The 16,291-nt window shown below is 45.1% G+C and overlaps 1 protein-coding gene across 4 annotated transcripts in view; it reads right to left on the bottom strand.

Moving 5' to 3' along the window:
- The window catches only part of LOC111259934 (protein O-mannosyl-transferase TMTC3), a 187,676-nt gene extending 171,780 nt beyond the window's left edge, over positions 1–15,896 (bottom strand). For 3 of the 4 annotated variants that reach the window (XM_022832333.2, XM_086968089.1, XM_086968088.1), the window contains exon 1: positions 14,632–15,896. The gene's annotated coding sequence lies outside the window, so the exon portion shown is untranslated. The remainder of the gene's footprint in view (positions 1–14,631) is intronic. The other variant, XM_086968087.1, reaches the window with a different exon arrangement.
- Between the last annotated feature and the right edge of the window lie 395 nt (positions 15,897–16,291).

The following is a 16,291-nucleotide window of genomic DNA, read 5'->3' as shown; positions in this document are numbered from 1 at the left end:
ATGTGCATTGGAGTCTGTGCTTATGTATGTGTATGCGTTCTCTCTGGGTGCTGTTTGCTACGTGGACAGGCACAGAGTAAGAAGGCCCAACGAAGTGTTGTTGTTTGATGGAGCATTGCCCTCCTCGTGATGCGAAATATCAAAGAAGAAGCCTTCGTCGCTCTTCGACGAGGCATACTCCACCCAACGGGCACGAAAAACGTACGTATGATCCCCTACAGAGTGCAACGCTGTCGGGGTTATTGCGTAGTAACGCTGGGTGAAGCGGGCGCTAGCAGTTGTTGTGAAAGCTCGTGCTCGTATGTGCGCCTTCGTCCTTTCTGCCTTCCCTAGCAGTTTAAAAGAGTACTGGTTTCAAAGAGAGCAATGGTCCCAAGGCTTCGGCCTTGGTCAGTTTTTCGGTAGCAAATATCTGCTACTATACTGTACTGCAGCCAATAAACTGGGACTAAAGCAGATGTCGCCTAGTCCATATTCCTCCGCAGAAAAACTTAGTGCCTGTACAAGCACCTCAAAGGATGCCACTGCCAGTGAGGCATGGTGATTCCTTTTCTCCGTTCTGTCACGTTGCCTCTTTATTCTCGCCTTTTCTCTCTGTCACTCTGCAACAAAGAAAGTGTCCGAGGACCGAACCACGTTATGCCTTTCAGGGAGCAGCAGCAGCAACGGTGCGCAGCCATATCCTGAGAACGGCAGCGGACAAATTGTCTTTCACAAGTATTAGGTATACGGCTGCTGGTACTATCGATAAGACAGCACCAGAATTGGTTACACATAAAAACGATCCTACAACGGTCTCCAGCGAGTAGCGGCAGGTTCCAGTGAAAAGAGAAGAATTCGCTGCTATACCTAGCTTTTTCCCGAATCCGCCTTGCTGTGTATGTCTGGCTAAGCGCTGCCGCCTAGAGAAGGGGTCAGCAGGCGAGGGGTTTCCAGACTATAAATTCTATAGGAAACTGAATGATCTTGCAAGCAAGCGGACGACAAGAGAAGACTCTCTTCATAAAAGTCGTCGGCTGCTGCGACCGCTGTCACCCACTTGGCCATGGTAGCTTATCGAAACCTCGTATATATTTAATAAGCCTCGTTCGTTCGTCACCTTCACGAAAAAGGAAACAAGCAAGGAGAACATGACCTCCTGGAAGAGGACGGCTAGTGTTCTTACCCACTGGTTGCCTGTCGACCCTCGCCGCTCTACGAAAGCGGAGTTTCTTCACACTACTGCTTACATTACCGCCAGCTTACCAGCCGACCACCTAACTAAGCAGCCAACCAATAGTAAGAAAGAGCGTGTATAAGAACCGAGATTTGCCACGCCAATGGAAAGAAACTGAGCGGGTTGCAATCTACCCCGCCTAACGGGTAAGAGTTGGTGACTTGCTGTTCTTTTATGAGCTTGCGGTTTATTAAGCAGTACTACGACCAGCACCTCGCGGTTGTGCGATGCCAGTGTTTGCGGTTAGATAGCTAGCTATAGAACGGGCACTATCGCAAACAAACCTATCTCTAGGCAGTCACCCTTCGGCGGGAATTAAAAGGCCAAGTTACGCCCATTGCTTGTATAGAGAATAGCACGACTTGCTATAGCAGAACATTGCGTCAAGTCAGCTGGTATCTAGGTTTATAGCCTGATAACCCTGATGAGAACCAGATAGCGGAAACCACAGCTATAATCTGATGAAATAATTAAGGTGACGATTTATGTACGATCCGAAGGATAGAAATCGACATTACTTAAATAAGTATGCACATGTATAACTCCTATATTGTAGACAGATGGACGTGTGTATGCGTATTTCTGTGCGTGCACATCCATAAATATCTGTTTGTATGCATTTTTCTATTTGTTTTCTCTTTTTTTCTACCGAACACTAGCTAGAGACTACAAGCAGCAAATGTTTATCTTATACACTGCAATTTACTGTCTTATGAGTGTGCATATAAGATGCTTACATATATGCCTGCTATAATGCATAACATGCCTTCAAAAATAGCAGGTTTATTTTTTAACATTTTATATAACATGTTGTATAATGTGCTAGTATTCTATGAATTAAACCGCCGATTTCCACAAAACACGGCAAAACGTTTTTTTGCCTCGATTGTAGTGACATGAATGAGGGAATACGGTGGCATTTTAAACTATTGTTGCTACCGGGCTAATTTGTTGTGTTTCTGTTCGATGGTTCTGTGATGAAGACGCTGAGGAACATTTCTGTATCAGAAAGTCTGCTTAACTGTATCTGAGTTTTGGAAGAGACCACCAAATCTCGAGGGGACAACGGCTTCAGAGTGGAATTAGAATTTGATGATTGACTTTCTTTTTGCATTAGCACTGTCAGTGTTAGGCTAAATATTAGGACTAGCTGATGCAGCGGTTTCATCAAGCCAGTCACTAGCTTCCGAACCCTTAAGAGTCCAAGTGACACTAAGAGTTTCGGGCCACTTGCGTTAGTTCGCGCTATCGGCAGCAGAACCACGCCCGCTGCAATCACCGGTAAGCATTAGGGCTCTTCTAAGCTATTCGTAGTACTGGGCATCACACTTTCGTTCGGTCTTTTTCGTGTTCAGTCTCACTTGGAGAATGCGCGAACAAAAGCCTCGTAAATGTATACGTTGTTCCGCACGGATTTTTGCGCGGGTGCTGGTGCAGTGATTTGACTGGAAGGAGAAACGCTAGAAGTCCTATTCGAAGCGTTTCAAGCATTCAAGAGGTTCAAATCCAATTCCTTTCGTTTCTTGGCGTCAAAAGCGGCAACGGGCCAACTAGCCGACCGCCCTTCTTTAGCCACACTTGAATATAGCCAGAATGTATAGAGAATTAATTGCTAATTGCCTTCAACAACGCTGTGCTTCTTATGTCTTGAATATGGCACAAGTACACAGCGCGGGTGGGGGAAAGGGCGAAACGGACATGTTCTTTTAATATACTTCTTCTATGAGAATTGCATCGCTTTACGCTGCTAGAAGCGCGGCGATATACATACAGCCATCGTGCGATGCACGGCTCGAACGATAAAACGACGTTTTTCGCCTACCGCACTGTGTTCATGCATCGCGACAATGGCGTTGGCCTTGTTACACCAGACCACCAGATGACGATCACGGGCTTCTTCTCCGCTGCATCGAAGTACCCGCCCCTACTATCGTCATCACAACATGTTTCGGATGAGAAGCGGTTTTAGGAAACGAAGCTAGTGAGGCTGTTTAGGCCCCGACTAGTAACTAAAAAAATTCCGTTGGCATCTACATGATAAATTTTTCGCACGATTTATGCTTGCTCTAGTGCCCAAATAAGACCGATAGTTCATAAAATCGCGAGATGTATTACAACAAACGATTCAACAGCACCAAGGAAGCAGCCAGACAAACAGAGATTAGCTGACCGATTAACCATGGCGATCGAGTGCTAACATATGTGTATAAAAGAGACTTTGCCGTGCCACAGTCTCCGAGGGGCAATGCGCGGGGCCCCATAGCACCGAGTAGATTCTAACGTGAGGACACAGCTCCCGCTAGCCATCATCAGGACGTCGCACACGATGGCTTGTCCCTGTTGCAGGTAGCGCTGGTATTATAAAGGGGTATAGCTGACCCAGGAATGATGGCGCTTCGAATCAACGAATTCCTGTAGTGTCAATACTTGTAACATTAACAGGAAGCTAGACGTCCGCATACCGACTTAGATGGGTTGCACAGTGAGAACTCAATACTGTAACGATTAAGTTGGTGCGTGACGATGAGGTCCTTAACTGGGCCAGCGGCTTCACTGTCGATGAAGTCAAGCTCGCTTGGTCCAACTACTCGTTCCTTAATTTGCCGTTTGAGTCGTCGCTGCGTGTTATGGCCGCAGCTACCTGCTAACAGACGACGGTGCCACCGTTCACGCTAATTTCCGCCCGAAAACTTGCTTGCAACAGTGGTATATTGTAGCAGTGGGCGGTAATTGTACCGTGACGTGGGGTGTCCTCTATGGCTTCGACCGCTGGCAATGAATTTTTCGACTGGTGTTACTGAGAGGGTGTTCGAATCTTTGTAGAGTTCTGTTTTGGATATTATTTCCGGTTGCGGTAAAAGCAATTTAGGGATTCAACTGAAACATTGCCGCACCTTGAATGCTGAATCCTTTACTCGAGAGGAACACATAAACGTTTTGAGGAACCCGTGAAGCTCGTTAGGTCGTGCTTAATCAAAGGTTAAGTCGCTGCTTGATTCCAATTTGAACAGCGTCTACGTATAGTCGACAGCCGATCAGAAATCAGAACTCTCTAATCCAATAAACGATAGAAACAATTTTCCGAAACCTCTTCAATATTATCTGATTCGTCTTTTGGAGCTATGTTACTTTACATAGGCCTATCGTGCGTTTTTTTGTATGTATGTGTGATGTACGTAGTGGGTCCGACTAGGGAAATTGCTTGTGATTGTTGACGTTGTGAAACGACGGAACACGAAAGAGCGCGAAGTTTGTTGGCAGGCTTGCTTGTTCGCTTCCCCTTCTTACCCTGTTTCGCAAAAGCAAGAAATGTTATCCGTCTAGTTTTGTTCACAGAGAGACACAAACGGAGCTGAACATGGGCCCCCAGGGTAAAACTGCAGCTTTCCCCGGTGTTACGTTCGTTCCCTGGAGGGTCTCGCGACTCACTTACAACCACTGGCACTACGGGTGTCAGCATTGCTGCTACGCCAGCCATCCAGCTCCATCTGAAGTTTCGCTCAGCTCGGCTAGGCTATTGTAAGACGACGACACTTTAGCCACTAGCGAGACCCAACAACATCAGCATGATCATCACTTGCTCGTCTAAAACGTAGCTTCGCTACCCGTCTCTCACTCTTTTTTTTCACACTGTGGGCTTCCATTCGTCCAGCTTTTCTCAGTCGCTCTCTTGCGACAAGCAACATAGCAACATCGCACCATCGTTGTATAGCAAACGGAGTTGCAGGTCAAAATTGTGAACCTAACGTGCCCGCCAGCTTGCCATTCAAAGCCTGTGTATGGGCCAGGCAGGCCAAGCGCAAAAAGCGGGCAAGAAGAGAATAAATGGGCCGCCGTCGCCTATTCTCTGTTCGACTCGGGGTATCGTGCTGCAGAAGAAATAGCGGTGCCTTCCTTGTCGGAGAACAGACCAGCCAGTTGCGCCGACGAGTAGATGGCGAACAAACATCGCTGTCGTAATTCTTTCTGCTGGGGGTCCTGTTGCGGCAGCGGCTACTGGTTATAACAGCAGTACCCTTGACTCTCAACAGCACAACGAATGCTGCTCAAACGGAATTCTCTTTAGTCTCAAAGTAGCGCCTACTGGTCACTGTCGGGTTGACGCTGCCGACCGACTGGCGATGGTGAACGAAGCATCGGGTAAAGCAGCGGTTTGCAGCTGCGTAGTTCTAGTTCTGCTGATTCTAGTTTAAAACTGTCTATCAGAAGAAGGGGCATGGGCGTTCCGGGGAAGGGGTGTGGTTTAAACAGGGAGTTGCTACAAAAAGTTGTAAATTATTGCGCATCCCGCATCTTATTCCCTATTTTATCCATACCATTTCCCGATCCATGGGCCCCCTATGTATTTACTAAAGTTTACCGTACGCTCGCTCATTTGAACCGCGATGGCTCCCAATGACCGCGTTGTGGCCTGGGGAAGATGAAGAACTGGTTGCTCACATACATACTTACATACGTACAGAAAGACCCTCAGTACTCGAGAAATAACAACTCCTATAGCAGATACGGCAATTGCGATTGAGGCAATCATATTATTTTTCTTGCTGTTAGACTGCCGTCTGGGTTGTCTGCTGAAAGACGTAACGAGAGCACCTTTCCTTTACTGACAGGCGAAATTGTCTCCTCAGGACCGACGGCTTGCTGCCTTTTCCATTGGTACCACTGCTGTCATTGTACGAGAATGGCAGCGAAGGACGTTGTAATGTAATGGTGGAGTCTATGGAAGTTATTCTTAAATGATTATCCACTGGCGGTTAGCCGGGAGATCGTTTCCTTTCACGGCAACCATTGCCAGCCATTTGAGTCTACGACGACCCTGCCACCAATTCTCTAACGTGCAATCCGTCCGTCGCCCCTGTGTCATTAACTTCTTTCTTAAAGATCCTCTTCGTGTACACTGCTAGCTCCTTGTTGATTCAAGGAAATAGAAAGACGTCACTCGTTCAACAAGCTTGCCTTAGTGCGTCCACGCCCTTTGGCACGCGATTGCCATAACAACAGGCATGGACAGTGGTCTTTTTAGACTCATTCCGAAGTCTCTCTGACTCGTCGTTCTAACGCAGCTAGGTACTGCATAACCTATAATAGCTACTGTAAGCTATCGACAGGTGACGGCGGCAACAACAACAACAATGCTGATTGATAATCAGCCGTTCAAATAAAAGTCTCGTTCAAATAAAAGGACTTGCTGCTTTTAAGGAACTATGCGCAATTGTTCTAAACGTAATGATCGGCTCAAACAGAGCAGTGTCACTACGGGTTCATATAGAATCGGTGCAAATTATAATGCGATACTGGCAACGTTATGTATATATATAGTTGTTAGTGACACCGTAATTGCGACATAAGGTTTTAAACTTATCTTTCAGTTTTCCACCGGTTCTTTTCCTTCTGATAACCTCATTCAATTCAAAAGCGTTTTATTCAAGCGTATGCGGCAATTTTACATTGAGTCAATATTATTAAGTAGATGGTAAGTAATAGTGTATGGTTTTTACACTTCCCGAATTCGCTGACGTTGTTTTCAAGTTAAATGGACATTTAAGCTTGAAGATTAGATGCCGCTGGCTAGTTTATTGACGCCTGGTATTACCGTTAGATCTAAACGCAAATAGATAAAGGAGGATTTGTGTTTCGGATTATCATAATTTTAAGTAGATCGGTCACAGGGCAGGTATGCCTAAAATTTTATTTTTGCATTACCTTCACAACTGAGTGTTTTCCAGTAAAACCACATCAAACTCAATCGTTAGAGTATTCTAAATTAACGAGTTGCGTTTTTCTGCATTGAAACTCAATTTGAATATAATACTTTTCTCTATTATGAATATTTTCAACTAAAAAATAGGCCTGACTGAACGTTTCCGCAATTTTCGTGTATTTTCAGCTAAAAATACGCATAGAACAAGACATATTGCTTCATATTATATATATTAAGTATTATTTGGTTTATTTAATAATTCTGAATATCCTTGTATCAGAAATTAATGGAGGCGAAATCATGTTTACCTTTGTACGTATATTTCTCGCTTGCTTGGGTCGGCACCGTTGAGGTTTAACAACATACGCAAACGTAGACCAAGATAATTTCTACGTGAATCTGTGCGCACGAATTGTAACGCTTTAGAAAGTTGCTAGTGAAGTAATATTCGAACACGCGCGTAGGAGGAATAGGACGGGATACCAGTACGTGTATTTCATTTAAACTTTGAGCTAGACATCACTTTCTTACCTTAACGCCAGTATGTTATGGTCACAAAAATGTATCTTGTCTATTGGCCCTTCTAGAAATTGTGAATAATAATTATGTCGATGTATATTAGAGATGAACTTTAAATAGCTAATATGCTATGCAGTTCTCTCAGATCGAAATAACCATTGTCCTTTATATACGAGTACATGTACATAACAGTAGATAAACATGACTGTTTGTGCCGCACACTCCAGATATTTCTAATTTGACGTCTCGTTCTAGTCACGTTTTGCGTCACCAATCGTACCAACCCATTGAGCACAAGCCAAGTAGGTAGGTTACCTTCGATAAGGACGATTATGCGCTATGAGAGAAACAAAAGAGAGGAGACATCGGTTGGCACGGAAGGCAAGGCAGTACGGACGAGACAGAGCGCGGCCGAACTGTTCTGTGCTCTCGCTTAGCCCCGAAGTCGTTGATACCAACGCTTCAACATTGTCACTCGTGTTGTTTCCAATTGCTGTATTCGCACATACTCTAACATGCGTCCATTCATCCGTGTACATATATAATGATAGACAACAGACATGTATGACGTATGTTGGTGCAAATCTGTTCTTTATTCCGGAAGCATGAATAAACGTTTGCCTAAGCATGTTCACAGGTGAGCGAAAAGCTTTCTATACACTGAGACGGAAGTTGCGGGACAAGAGCCGCCGCCGCCTGCTTGCTGCTGCATCGAACTATCAGGACCACGGTTACCTCTGGTAGGACACACATTTGGCTTACGTGTGTAGGTGATTGCTGCATCGACACCTAGACCTCTGCAAATCCACGACACACGCGTACACAATTGGATGCTTCCGATTCAGTGATTCTTCCAGCCTATCACTATATGTTTGCGTGAAGTGTGTTACCGCTCTTCAGGTAAACAGTTACGCCTAGAGACGTATATGGTACATAAGGCCTGGCAGGTAAGTATTGTATATGTGTCGCACTGCTTTTTTTTGGAGTCTCACATTTTTTTATACATATTTATTCAATAGCGTTCCATGTATATAATACTGGCAATGTGTCGTACAACGTATGGTCCAAAAAAAATTCTTCTATTTAATAACAAGATACACTATTACGAACTAAGTCCACGGATTTTAAAACCGAGTAATTTTCGAATCATTTGGACTAACCGTTTTTAATATGTGTAAAAGGTACTCCTTTTTCATTTTCACACACTTGTCCCGGCGCTCCGGCAGTTTCTACTGAGCTATAGACTTACTATTCTCGTTCCCCTATTTATTTTCTCTATTTTTGACTCCTCAAAGTAAGTCGATAGTGCGATGCCAGTTGTCCTTTTTTTCTTCTAGAATTCTTTTATAATATTTTTTTAATAAAAGAAGTAACCTCATGGACTTAGATCAAGAGAATGAATAGGTTGAAATCAACGTTAAATACTGCTTTGCTCAAGTAACTGAGATATGACGTTGGAATTAAGGAATCAGACTGCCCGCTGTCGATTACCGTGCTAACAGTACATCTGTCTCTTAAGGAACTTGAAACAGCAGGCCCTAATTACTGTTTCATTTTCGGCAAGTATTTCAGAGTGACAGATGCCTCTAATATTTACTCGACAATGCCTCCAAAGTCAATTTTTCTTCAAGACAACACTGTTCTCTCGCTTAGCTCCTTTATAGCTAGCAATAAAGGTTGACCATACCTCGTCTTTGGCGGCCGCATGATCCACGCGGATCATGATTTTTTGTTGATTAAAGTTCCATGAATTATACGTAGAATGCACCACACGCACTTGTAATTGGCCCGGATTCAATTTACGGATGACCCATTTTCGGTATTGCTTAGTTCTTGTATGTTCAATGTTTGAGTTGTAATTCTATAACCTGTTATACGCGAAATGCCAATTTTAGCTGAAAAAGCTTTCAGACTGCAGGCTCTATTTTCCTGAGAAGCATCCTGTATTGGGGTAATATGTTCAAATTCCAATACCTCGTTGTTGGTCTATGACACCCTAATCTTAGTTTTTAAAACGTTTCCACCATAAACGTGCAGTGCTTTCCGTCTACGCTTTTTTGCGGAATGTCTTTGCCAGTTTTTGATGATCTTTTAATGTATTGGAACATTCGAGGAACAAAAGCCTGATTACGATTTTCGAAGCTAAAAGCTGTTCCTTCTGTTTAATTCTTTTGCTTTTTTTCTGAAGTAAACTCAACCAGGGTCACTCAGAGGTTCCTAGGAGACTGGAGTATTTATTCGTTAGTTACGCGTATTTCAAAGGTTAGTCAGCCCGCAAATTCGCATGTGACAGTCTAATATATATATATAATAAATATATTAATATAATAATGAAGAAATTGGAATGAAGAAACCGGAAGCTTAGACAATTATTGCTCCATGAGTATCTCGATGACATTTTTTCATATCCATGCTTTTTATCTGATATTATTTTTCTAAACACTCAGTACACTATAAACGAAATGGGATGTTTGGTTAAAAATCCAATACTGTCACTGGAAACTTTTGTGGCCTAGGTTCCCTATGGCAATTTGAAGCATAAATGTACAATCATGTCTTTTCCGGTTCCGACATCGTTTTGAAAGGGAAGAGGTAAAAACTAACTTGCTAAAGGAGTCAGCAGTAAAAGCGCTACTGCCAAATGGCAAGAACATCCCAAAATGTTGTTACTCTACAGAAAAAGGACCAAGCCCCAAACGTTGTACAAGATTGAAAGCTGGCGAACACGGAAAAGTCATCATTTTAAACATAGCGCACAAGATGAGAAGTAGATCCGCCTAACTGCCGCCGCCCGTGTTTTGGTTCCTACTGTCTATTTTGCTGCTCCTGTTGCTACTCCTCTGAGTGTACCGATGCCGGGCTTGGACAAGCCCAGTTCCCTAGAGAACCGAATATCTAAAAAGTTCCGGAGTCTCAAATAAGATTCGGCCGCCAGCAACCCGTTACGCCAAATGCTTTTTGCCAGAAGCAAAACCACTAGTGGCTAATTTCCATCGTTGCAGGTAGCCGAAGTTGTGCTATACAGTGTGTTGCTAGGTAAAAGAGGAGAAGTCGTTGATAAAGAGGGGGAAAAAAAGGTAGACAGTGTTTGCGGTTCGTTCTTAACCGTCTGGTGCGAACGACCAACGCCTTCGTTGGCAAGAGCTGTATCGTGAATAGGTCGAGCGGAAGATGTATGTAGTACAAGAATCGAAAACGAATATTCATCTTTGTGAAGACTTGTCTTTGCGATCCGGTCTTCTTCGTGTGCTCCAACAGCGGATAATGATAATAATAGGGCAGCGGTGAGGCAACTAACCGCTGGCTGTATACGTTTTTAGAAAGGTATTCTACGGGCGGCAACTTGGCGAGATGTCTTTTCATGATACATACTCAACAATAATCGGCTCATTAACAAAATCAACTTCATCTTACAGCAGAAACTCAGTAAAGTTTGTCAGTTTTCTGTAGCTACTGTTATACGTACGGCATGATATAGGTCGTTACAATTCAAACAGATTATCCTTGTCTGCCTAGTCCCTGCGGCCTGCGCGTTCACGATAGGTAAGTCGGACCAATCGAACAAAGTGCGTACAATACTGTGCATTGAAAAAGGTACAGTAAATGAAAAAAAGGAACACGAAGCTCAAGTGCACGAACCGCTAGGTGTCGGGTACGTTTCGTAGTGTACATACGTGCTTGGTGACTAGCGGCCTGTGGCGTTCATTCATTGATCACATTTCTCAAGAACTGTGCTGTTTTTGTCAAGTTTATGTCAGCCATTAGCGCTATTCGAGAAGCAACGAAGAAGCCAAGAAAACCCTGGTACGGGAGCACGGCTTAACGCAGAGAATGTCGGTTACACACCAGCTAACTTCGTCGTCTCTATTTTTCTAGTTGCCATTCATTGAAGATTCTACCGCGAGAGCCCCAAAGCGACTTCGAGAAGAAAATAGTTCGACTGCTACGCCCTATGTCCTAGTCCTGAACGAATTAAGTTAACGTCTGAAACTTTACAAATAATATGTAGTCACAGTGGCACAACCAACGATGAGAGCGCAGCTTGAAGTGTCCCGTCCTCGTTGGCGGCCTGGCCGTACGTAGGTCCTATCTAAGCGTTTGCTGGTTTGTACTACTCCAAAAACGTCAATGAATTCATATGCAAATTCCACTGACGCCCCACCAAGGTTTATCGAACGCATTCGTTCCCGTTCGATCTCCCACTTCGCTTGAATCGACGTTCCTTGGTCGTACAGGTTAACGGATATTTATTTTACATCGTTGATTACTGAGTCACGTAGATACACTCACAGTTGATTTTTCTTCGCTGACCCATTTCGCTTTGTATATTGAGGTCTAAGTTAAGTTAACCGCTTATGGTTAAATGTATGGGACGATGTTCTTTTATTTGGTTCAACAAACATTTCGAAAAAAAAATAAAAGGGTCGTTTGTCAATTTTACAGCGTACGTTTGCTTTGACCAAATTTACGCCTATCAATCAATCAAGGATACTAGTTCGACTACTAATTAATGGAGCCGTATAGACTAAATTTTATCTAGCATGGCTGGCCATCTTTAACTCAGAACATACTTCGTTTCGACCCCTTAGTTTGATCGAAGCGCTTGGTTTAAGTTAGTATTGACTATTTTTGCTTTTGGTTTGTAAATATATCCTTCGACTGTCCGTTTTCTTGCATCCGTCCTTATGTTGTCACTGGCCTGCTGACTGGCCGTTCTTCGATATCGCGTCAACTTGCCAAATATAAAAAAATCACAGCCCCTGTGTTTTGGTCACTTTCCGTATATCACCGAATCTCATACTTCATATCAGCGACGTTAACTCTTTAGCTCGTCAACTTCTTGGTCTCCCTAGTTGAGATTGCGTTATAGTTCCACTAGCCGCTTCTTAAGCACATAGCAGTTATTTTTTCACTCGTTTACTGGCTTTATGCTTTCACCACGTTCGTTGCTTGGCTCGTCCACTGTCTCTAGAATAACTGGCTGCAACCATACCCGCGCTTTGAAACGGCTTCCAGCTGTACCCCCACATTTTACCCACCATCACTGGCACATGGTCGCCCCATCATATCCTATCCGCACCAGCAGTGCTACCGTGACGGCCACGAATGCAGGACGAAGCACTACACGACGAAGCAGCCTTTTCTGGGACTGATGCCCCGTCTTTCTTTCATTGCCACTACTGCCACTACCATAGAACTCGATTCTCAAGAGGGTTGGTCGCCCTGAACCTTTTGAAGGACTAGCAAGGCCGAGGCTGTTAAAGGAGCTCGTGTGTCACGCACGTCATTGGAGTGGTAGGAGGAAAAAGCAGTAGCAGCAGTCTGCTGGATGCTCTGCTTTGCTTCCTTCCTGTCCGGTCCTGTCGTACATTCTGTCTATCTGTCTGTGCGGCCTGCTGGATGCATACCCCCACGTCGCTGAACGTACTGAGAAAGAGTGGCTGTTCTGTCCTTGCCACACCGTTTGTCCGTTGGCGCCTGTTCTGCAAATTGGAATTCTTATGAGAGAAAAAAAACAATTGCCGACCTGCGTCCTGGTGCACTGCCTTCGCTGTTCCAGTATACGACGCTGCTCTGCTGCAGCGACCCTGTTTCATACTTCTATCGTCTTTCTACGTGTTTTTCTGCCACCGACGCCTAGCTCGCGGCAACCTTGTTTCCGTGCTTTTCTTCAAGTTATGCATGAGCTTAAGTTTATCTGTCAATTGTACACAACGAGTGCACATGCGTGTGTGCATGTGTCCAATGTCAAAAAATATACATTTCCCTTCTTGGCGCATTATTTTCCGCCAATATCACGAACTCGCATTTCCATCGTATCAGGCGGCGACGAGTCAGCAGCAAAACAAGCATATGGACGAACCGGACCCATTATCTATGACCCCAGTTACTTATCATTGTGTAAATTTAAAAACGACGTGGTCCATGCGGTACCAATTCGCACGGGGCTACAAGCAGTATATGGGCGCGTCGACAACGGATAAGAAGCCCATATGTCTACAGTAATAGTAAAAAAAATGGTTGCACTGACCGGCGAGGAAAGCGACTCCTTTGGCGGTGAGAATGACGGCGCGAAGTAAAGATTTAACCGGGTTGGAACAGACGAGCACAACCGTCTCGCATCGACGCCCCTAAAAGCGGCCTGCAAACGTAAAGGGAGACGGTGTAGACCGTACAGAGACAGTATGGTCCCTGTATACGGAAGCAGAGAATAGAAGGCCAGCTGGATGCTTGGCTCACTCATAACCGGTAGGTGCTAGCGGGGGCCGGCAGGCGCTAACGGGGGCCGACAAGCGCGCGGTATCCTAGAGGCCGAAGCGACCTATGCCTCTTCGCGGTAGTTCGCACACAAGGGAATGAATGGCAGGCTGGTTCGTCGGAAGCTGCCGCCGCAGCCCTTGAGTCTCCAGCATCCAGATAGCGATGCTGATACCGCTAGCACCATCGTAACAACTGTCAGTGGTTAAATTGGGAGGGGGAACGGTGGTGCCGACGTCGTGACGAGTGATCCTTCAGCCGCGCGTCGTAATGGTTACGGATAGCCCGAGAACCAAAAGCCTTTGACGGCCACCGCTTCTTCTTTCTAGCTACCATGTCTCCGTTCGCTCGGTCAGATTCTGGGGCAGATCACGTCTAGGGTATTGCTGATTTTCCACTCCGTTAGCCACAACGACGGAAGGCCGGCTTGAGCTTTGCCTGACAGGCAGGCCAACGGGCAGACGAAAGGTTCTCGTAGCTCAAATGTGTTCGCTATGGCTTGCTTACACAAGAAGACGGTTTCAACATCAACGCCAGTAACACAGCGGCGACGGAACAAACGTCCACCTCATTGGTCCTAACTAAAGCGTCATGGGTTGCTGTTTACCAGTCTTGCCTCTCAGCTTTCGCAATCAGTCGTATCGGCGGGGACCGAAATGGCCGAAGCAGCGGCAGCATTAGCGGCGACGGCAGCGGGAACGATTAGCAAATCGAGTTTTCCAGGCACAAGCCGAATCACAGAGCGATACCGGCAAAGGGGGAGAGATTCGATATCGTATGATGTTATGTTCCTTTCTTCTACTATTTCTCTTACTGCCGTTTCTGCTGATGCTGCTATAGATGCTTCTGTGAATACTGCTGCGATGATGTATATCGCCTACGATCACATCACACAAAGTATAATCCTGTTGTATTTATAGGTAAGTGTGACACTTACCTTATGAAGCACTGCTGTGATTTTGATGTTGAAGGTAGTAGAAGTAGTCCGGTAGTAGACGGTCGATAAGGGAACAAACCGTACTGGACCAATGAGTACAAACACGACGAATAGAAACACAATAATACGAAACTAATTACAACAACATTAATAACAACGTTCTCTAACCTACACAGACACAATATGACGTTTGTTCGATACGTGCCAGAACACTGGTCTGCTAAGAGCCAGTATTTCAGTATTATCGGTCCTTGTTTCTGAGCAATAGTCAATGAGCGGAAATGACTTAAAGATGAAGAAAGATGCACATGTGATATTGTAGTCGTGTACTACTATTTATGGTTCACACATCTATGCAGATCGACGCAAGCTTCCTTAGCTTCAAAGCTGGGAAAGCAAGCGCTTCTTTAGAAGCCGACTGGCCAAAGAATTACGTTTTACGCACCGTATTTCTGCCACCACTATATGTAGTATAGTGTAGGGCCTGATGGTAGACGTATTGTGCAGCAATACGCGAAAACGTTTTATTACCCCATGTGGCAATACGCTAGCGACTCCTTAAAATTACAATGGCTTTAACAGACTAGAACAGTAAGCTGACAGACCATCGTACATTGACTTTGACTATGCCGTGAACTATAATCACCAGTGGACGATCACAATGGGGTACGGCTTCCTGATTGACCCAGTGGGTAAAAGCACACCACTCTGATAAAACACCAACTAGCTATAACACAGCACACGGAGACTGATTTCTGTCGAACATAGTAATAACGTGCGGAGAGCCACTTACATAGTGAGATACAGCAGTAACGATGGCCGCCAAAGTTGGAAGCCTCTAGCAAGGACAGCTACTGTGGATGGATACACTACAAATGGCACAAAGTATAGAGCCTGCTGGTTAGGTTAACTGCTGCCTCTGACAGGCTTCACGGTCTCTATTTATCTGTATCTCAGAACACGTACAACTGTGCTTCTCGACAGTCGCAAGCTTTTGCAGCCATAACCGCTACTGCGCTACGATATTTGACTGCTGGCCGCTGGCCGGAATTGCGATGATCATACAAAAAGCCCAAAACACTAACGCAGCAGTGACCGAACGTTGAACGTTTAACAACAACTGCACGATACAATGGCGGAACGCTACAACACAAACGGCATATGCAGATCTAAGAGGGATAGTAATGAGTTAAGTTGCGAACACGTCAGCCAGTCGTCAGCTCGATCCTGCCGCGCCACAGAAGGGCGCTTCTTCCTCTCTGATACCGAGCCTGCCGAACACATAGAGAACGTTCATCTCAGCCGCGGCAATTCCTTTCGGCGTCTCCTTTCTCCAGAATTCCCTTTCCCAATCGTGCTCTCTATTCCCCTCTCTTCTCTGTCTCTCTTTCTCTCCACGTGATATAGCCACAAGCACTGTTCTCATCCTTGCGTGTCTTGTAGTGTTCAATGTAGCCCTTTCTCTCGTCTGGAAGTGGTGAAGGGAAGGAGGGAATGCAGAGGCTCCGGGAGGCCGTCGAAGGAAGGGCCGGAGCAGGCTAGATGCTATGTATAAGCTAGGGTGTGTTCAAGAAAGAGGCCATGCTAGCGCTATAGAGGGCTTGGAGCTCGCAGGGGGAAATTATATAGGGATGCTCCGGAAAACGAGAAAAGCGGCGAG

Source organism: Varroa jacobsoni, unplaced genomic scaffold (assembly GCF_002532875.2).
Source record: "Varroa jacobsoni isolate VJ856 unplaced genomic scaffold, vjacob_1.0 scaffold_386, whole genome shotgun sequence".
Lineage (NCBI taxonomy): Eukaryota > Metazoa > Arthropoda > Arachnida > Mesostigmata > Varroidae > Varroa > Varroa jacobsoni.
This window is presented reverse-complemented; position numbering and strand designations above follow the sequence as displayed.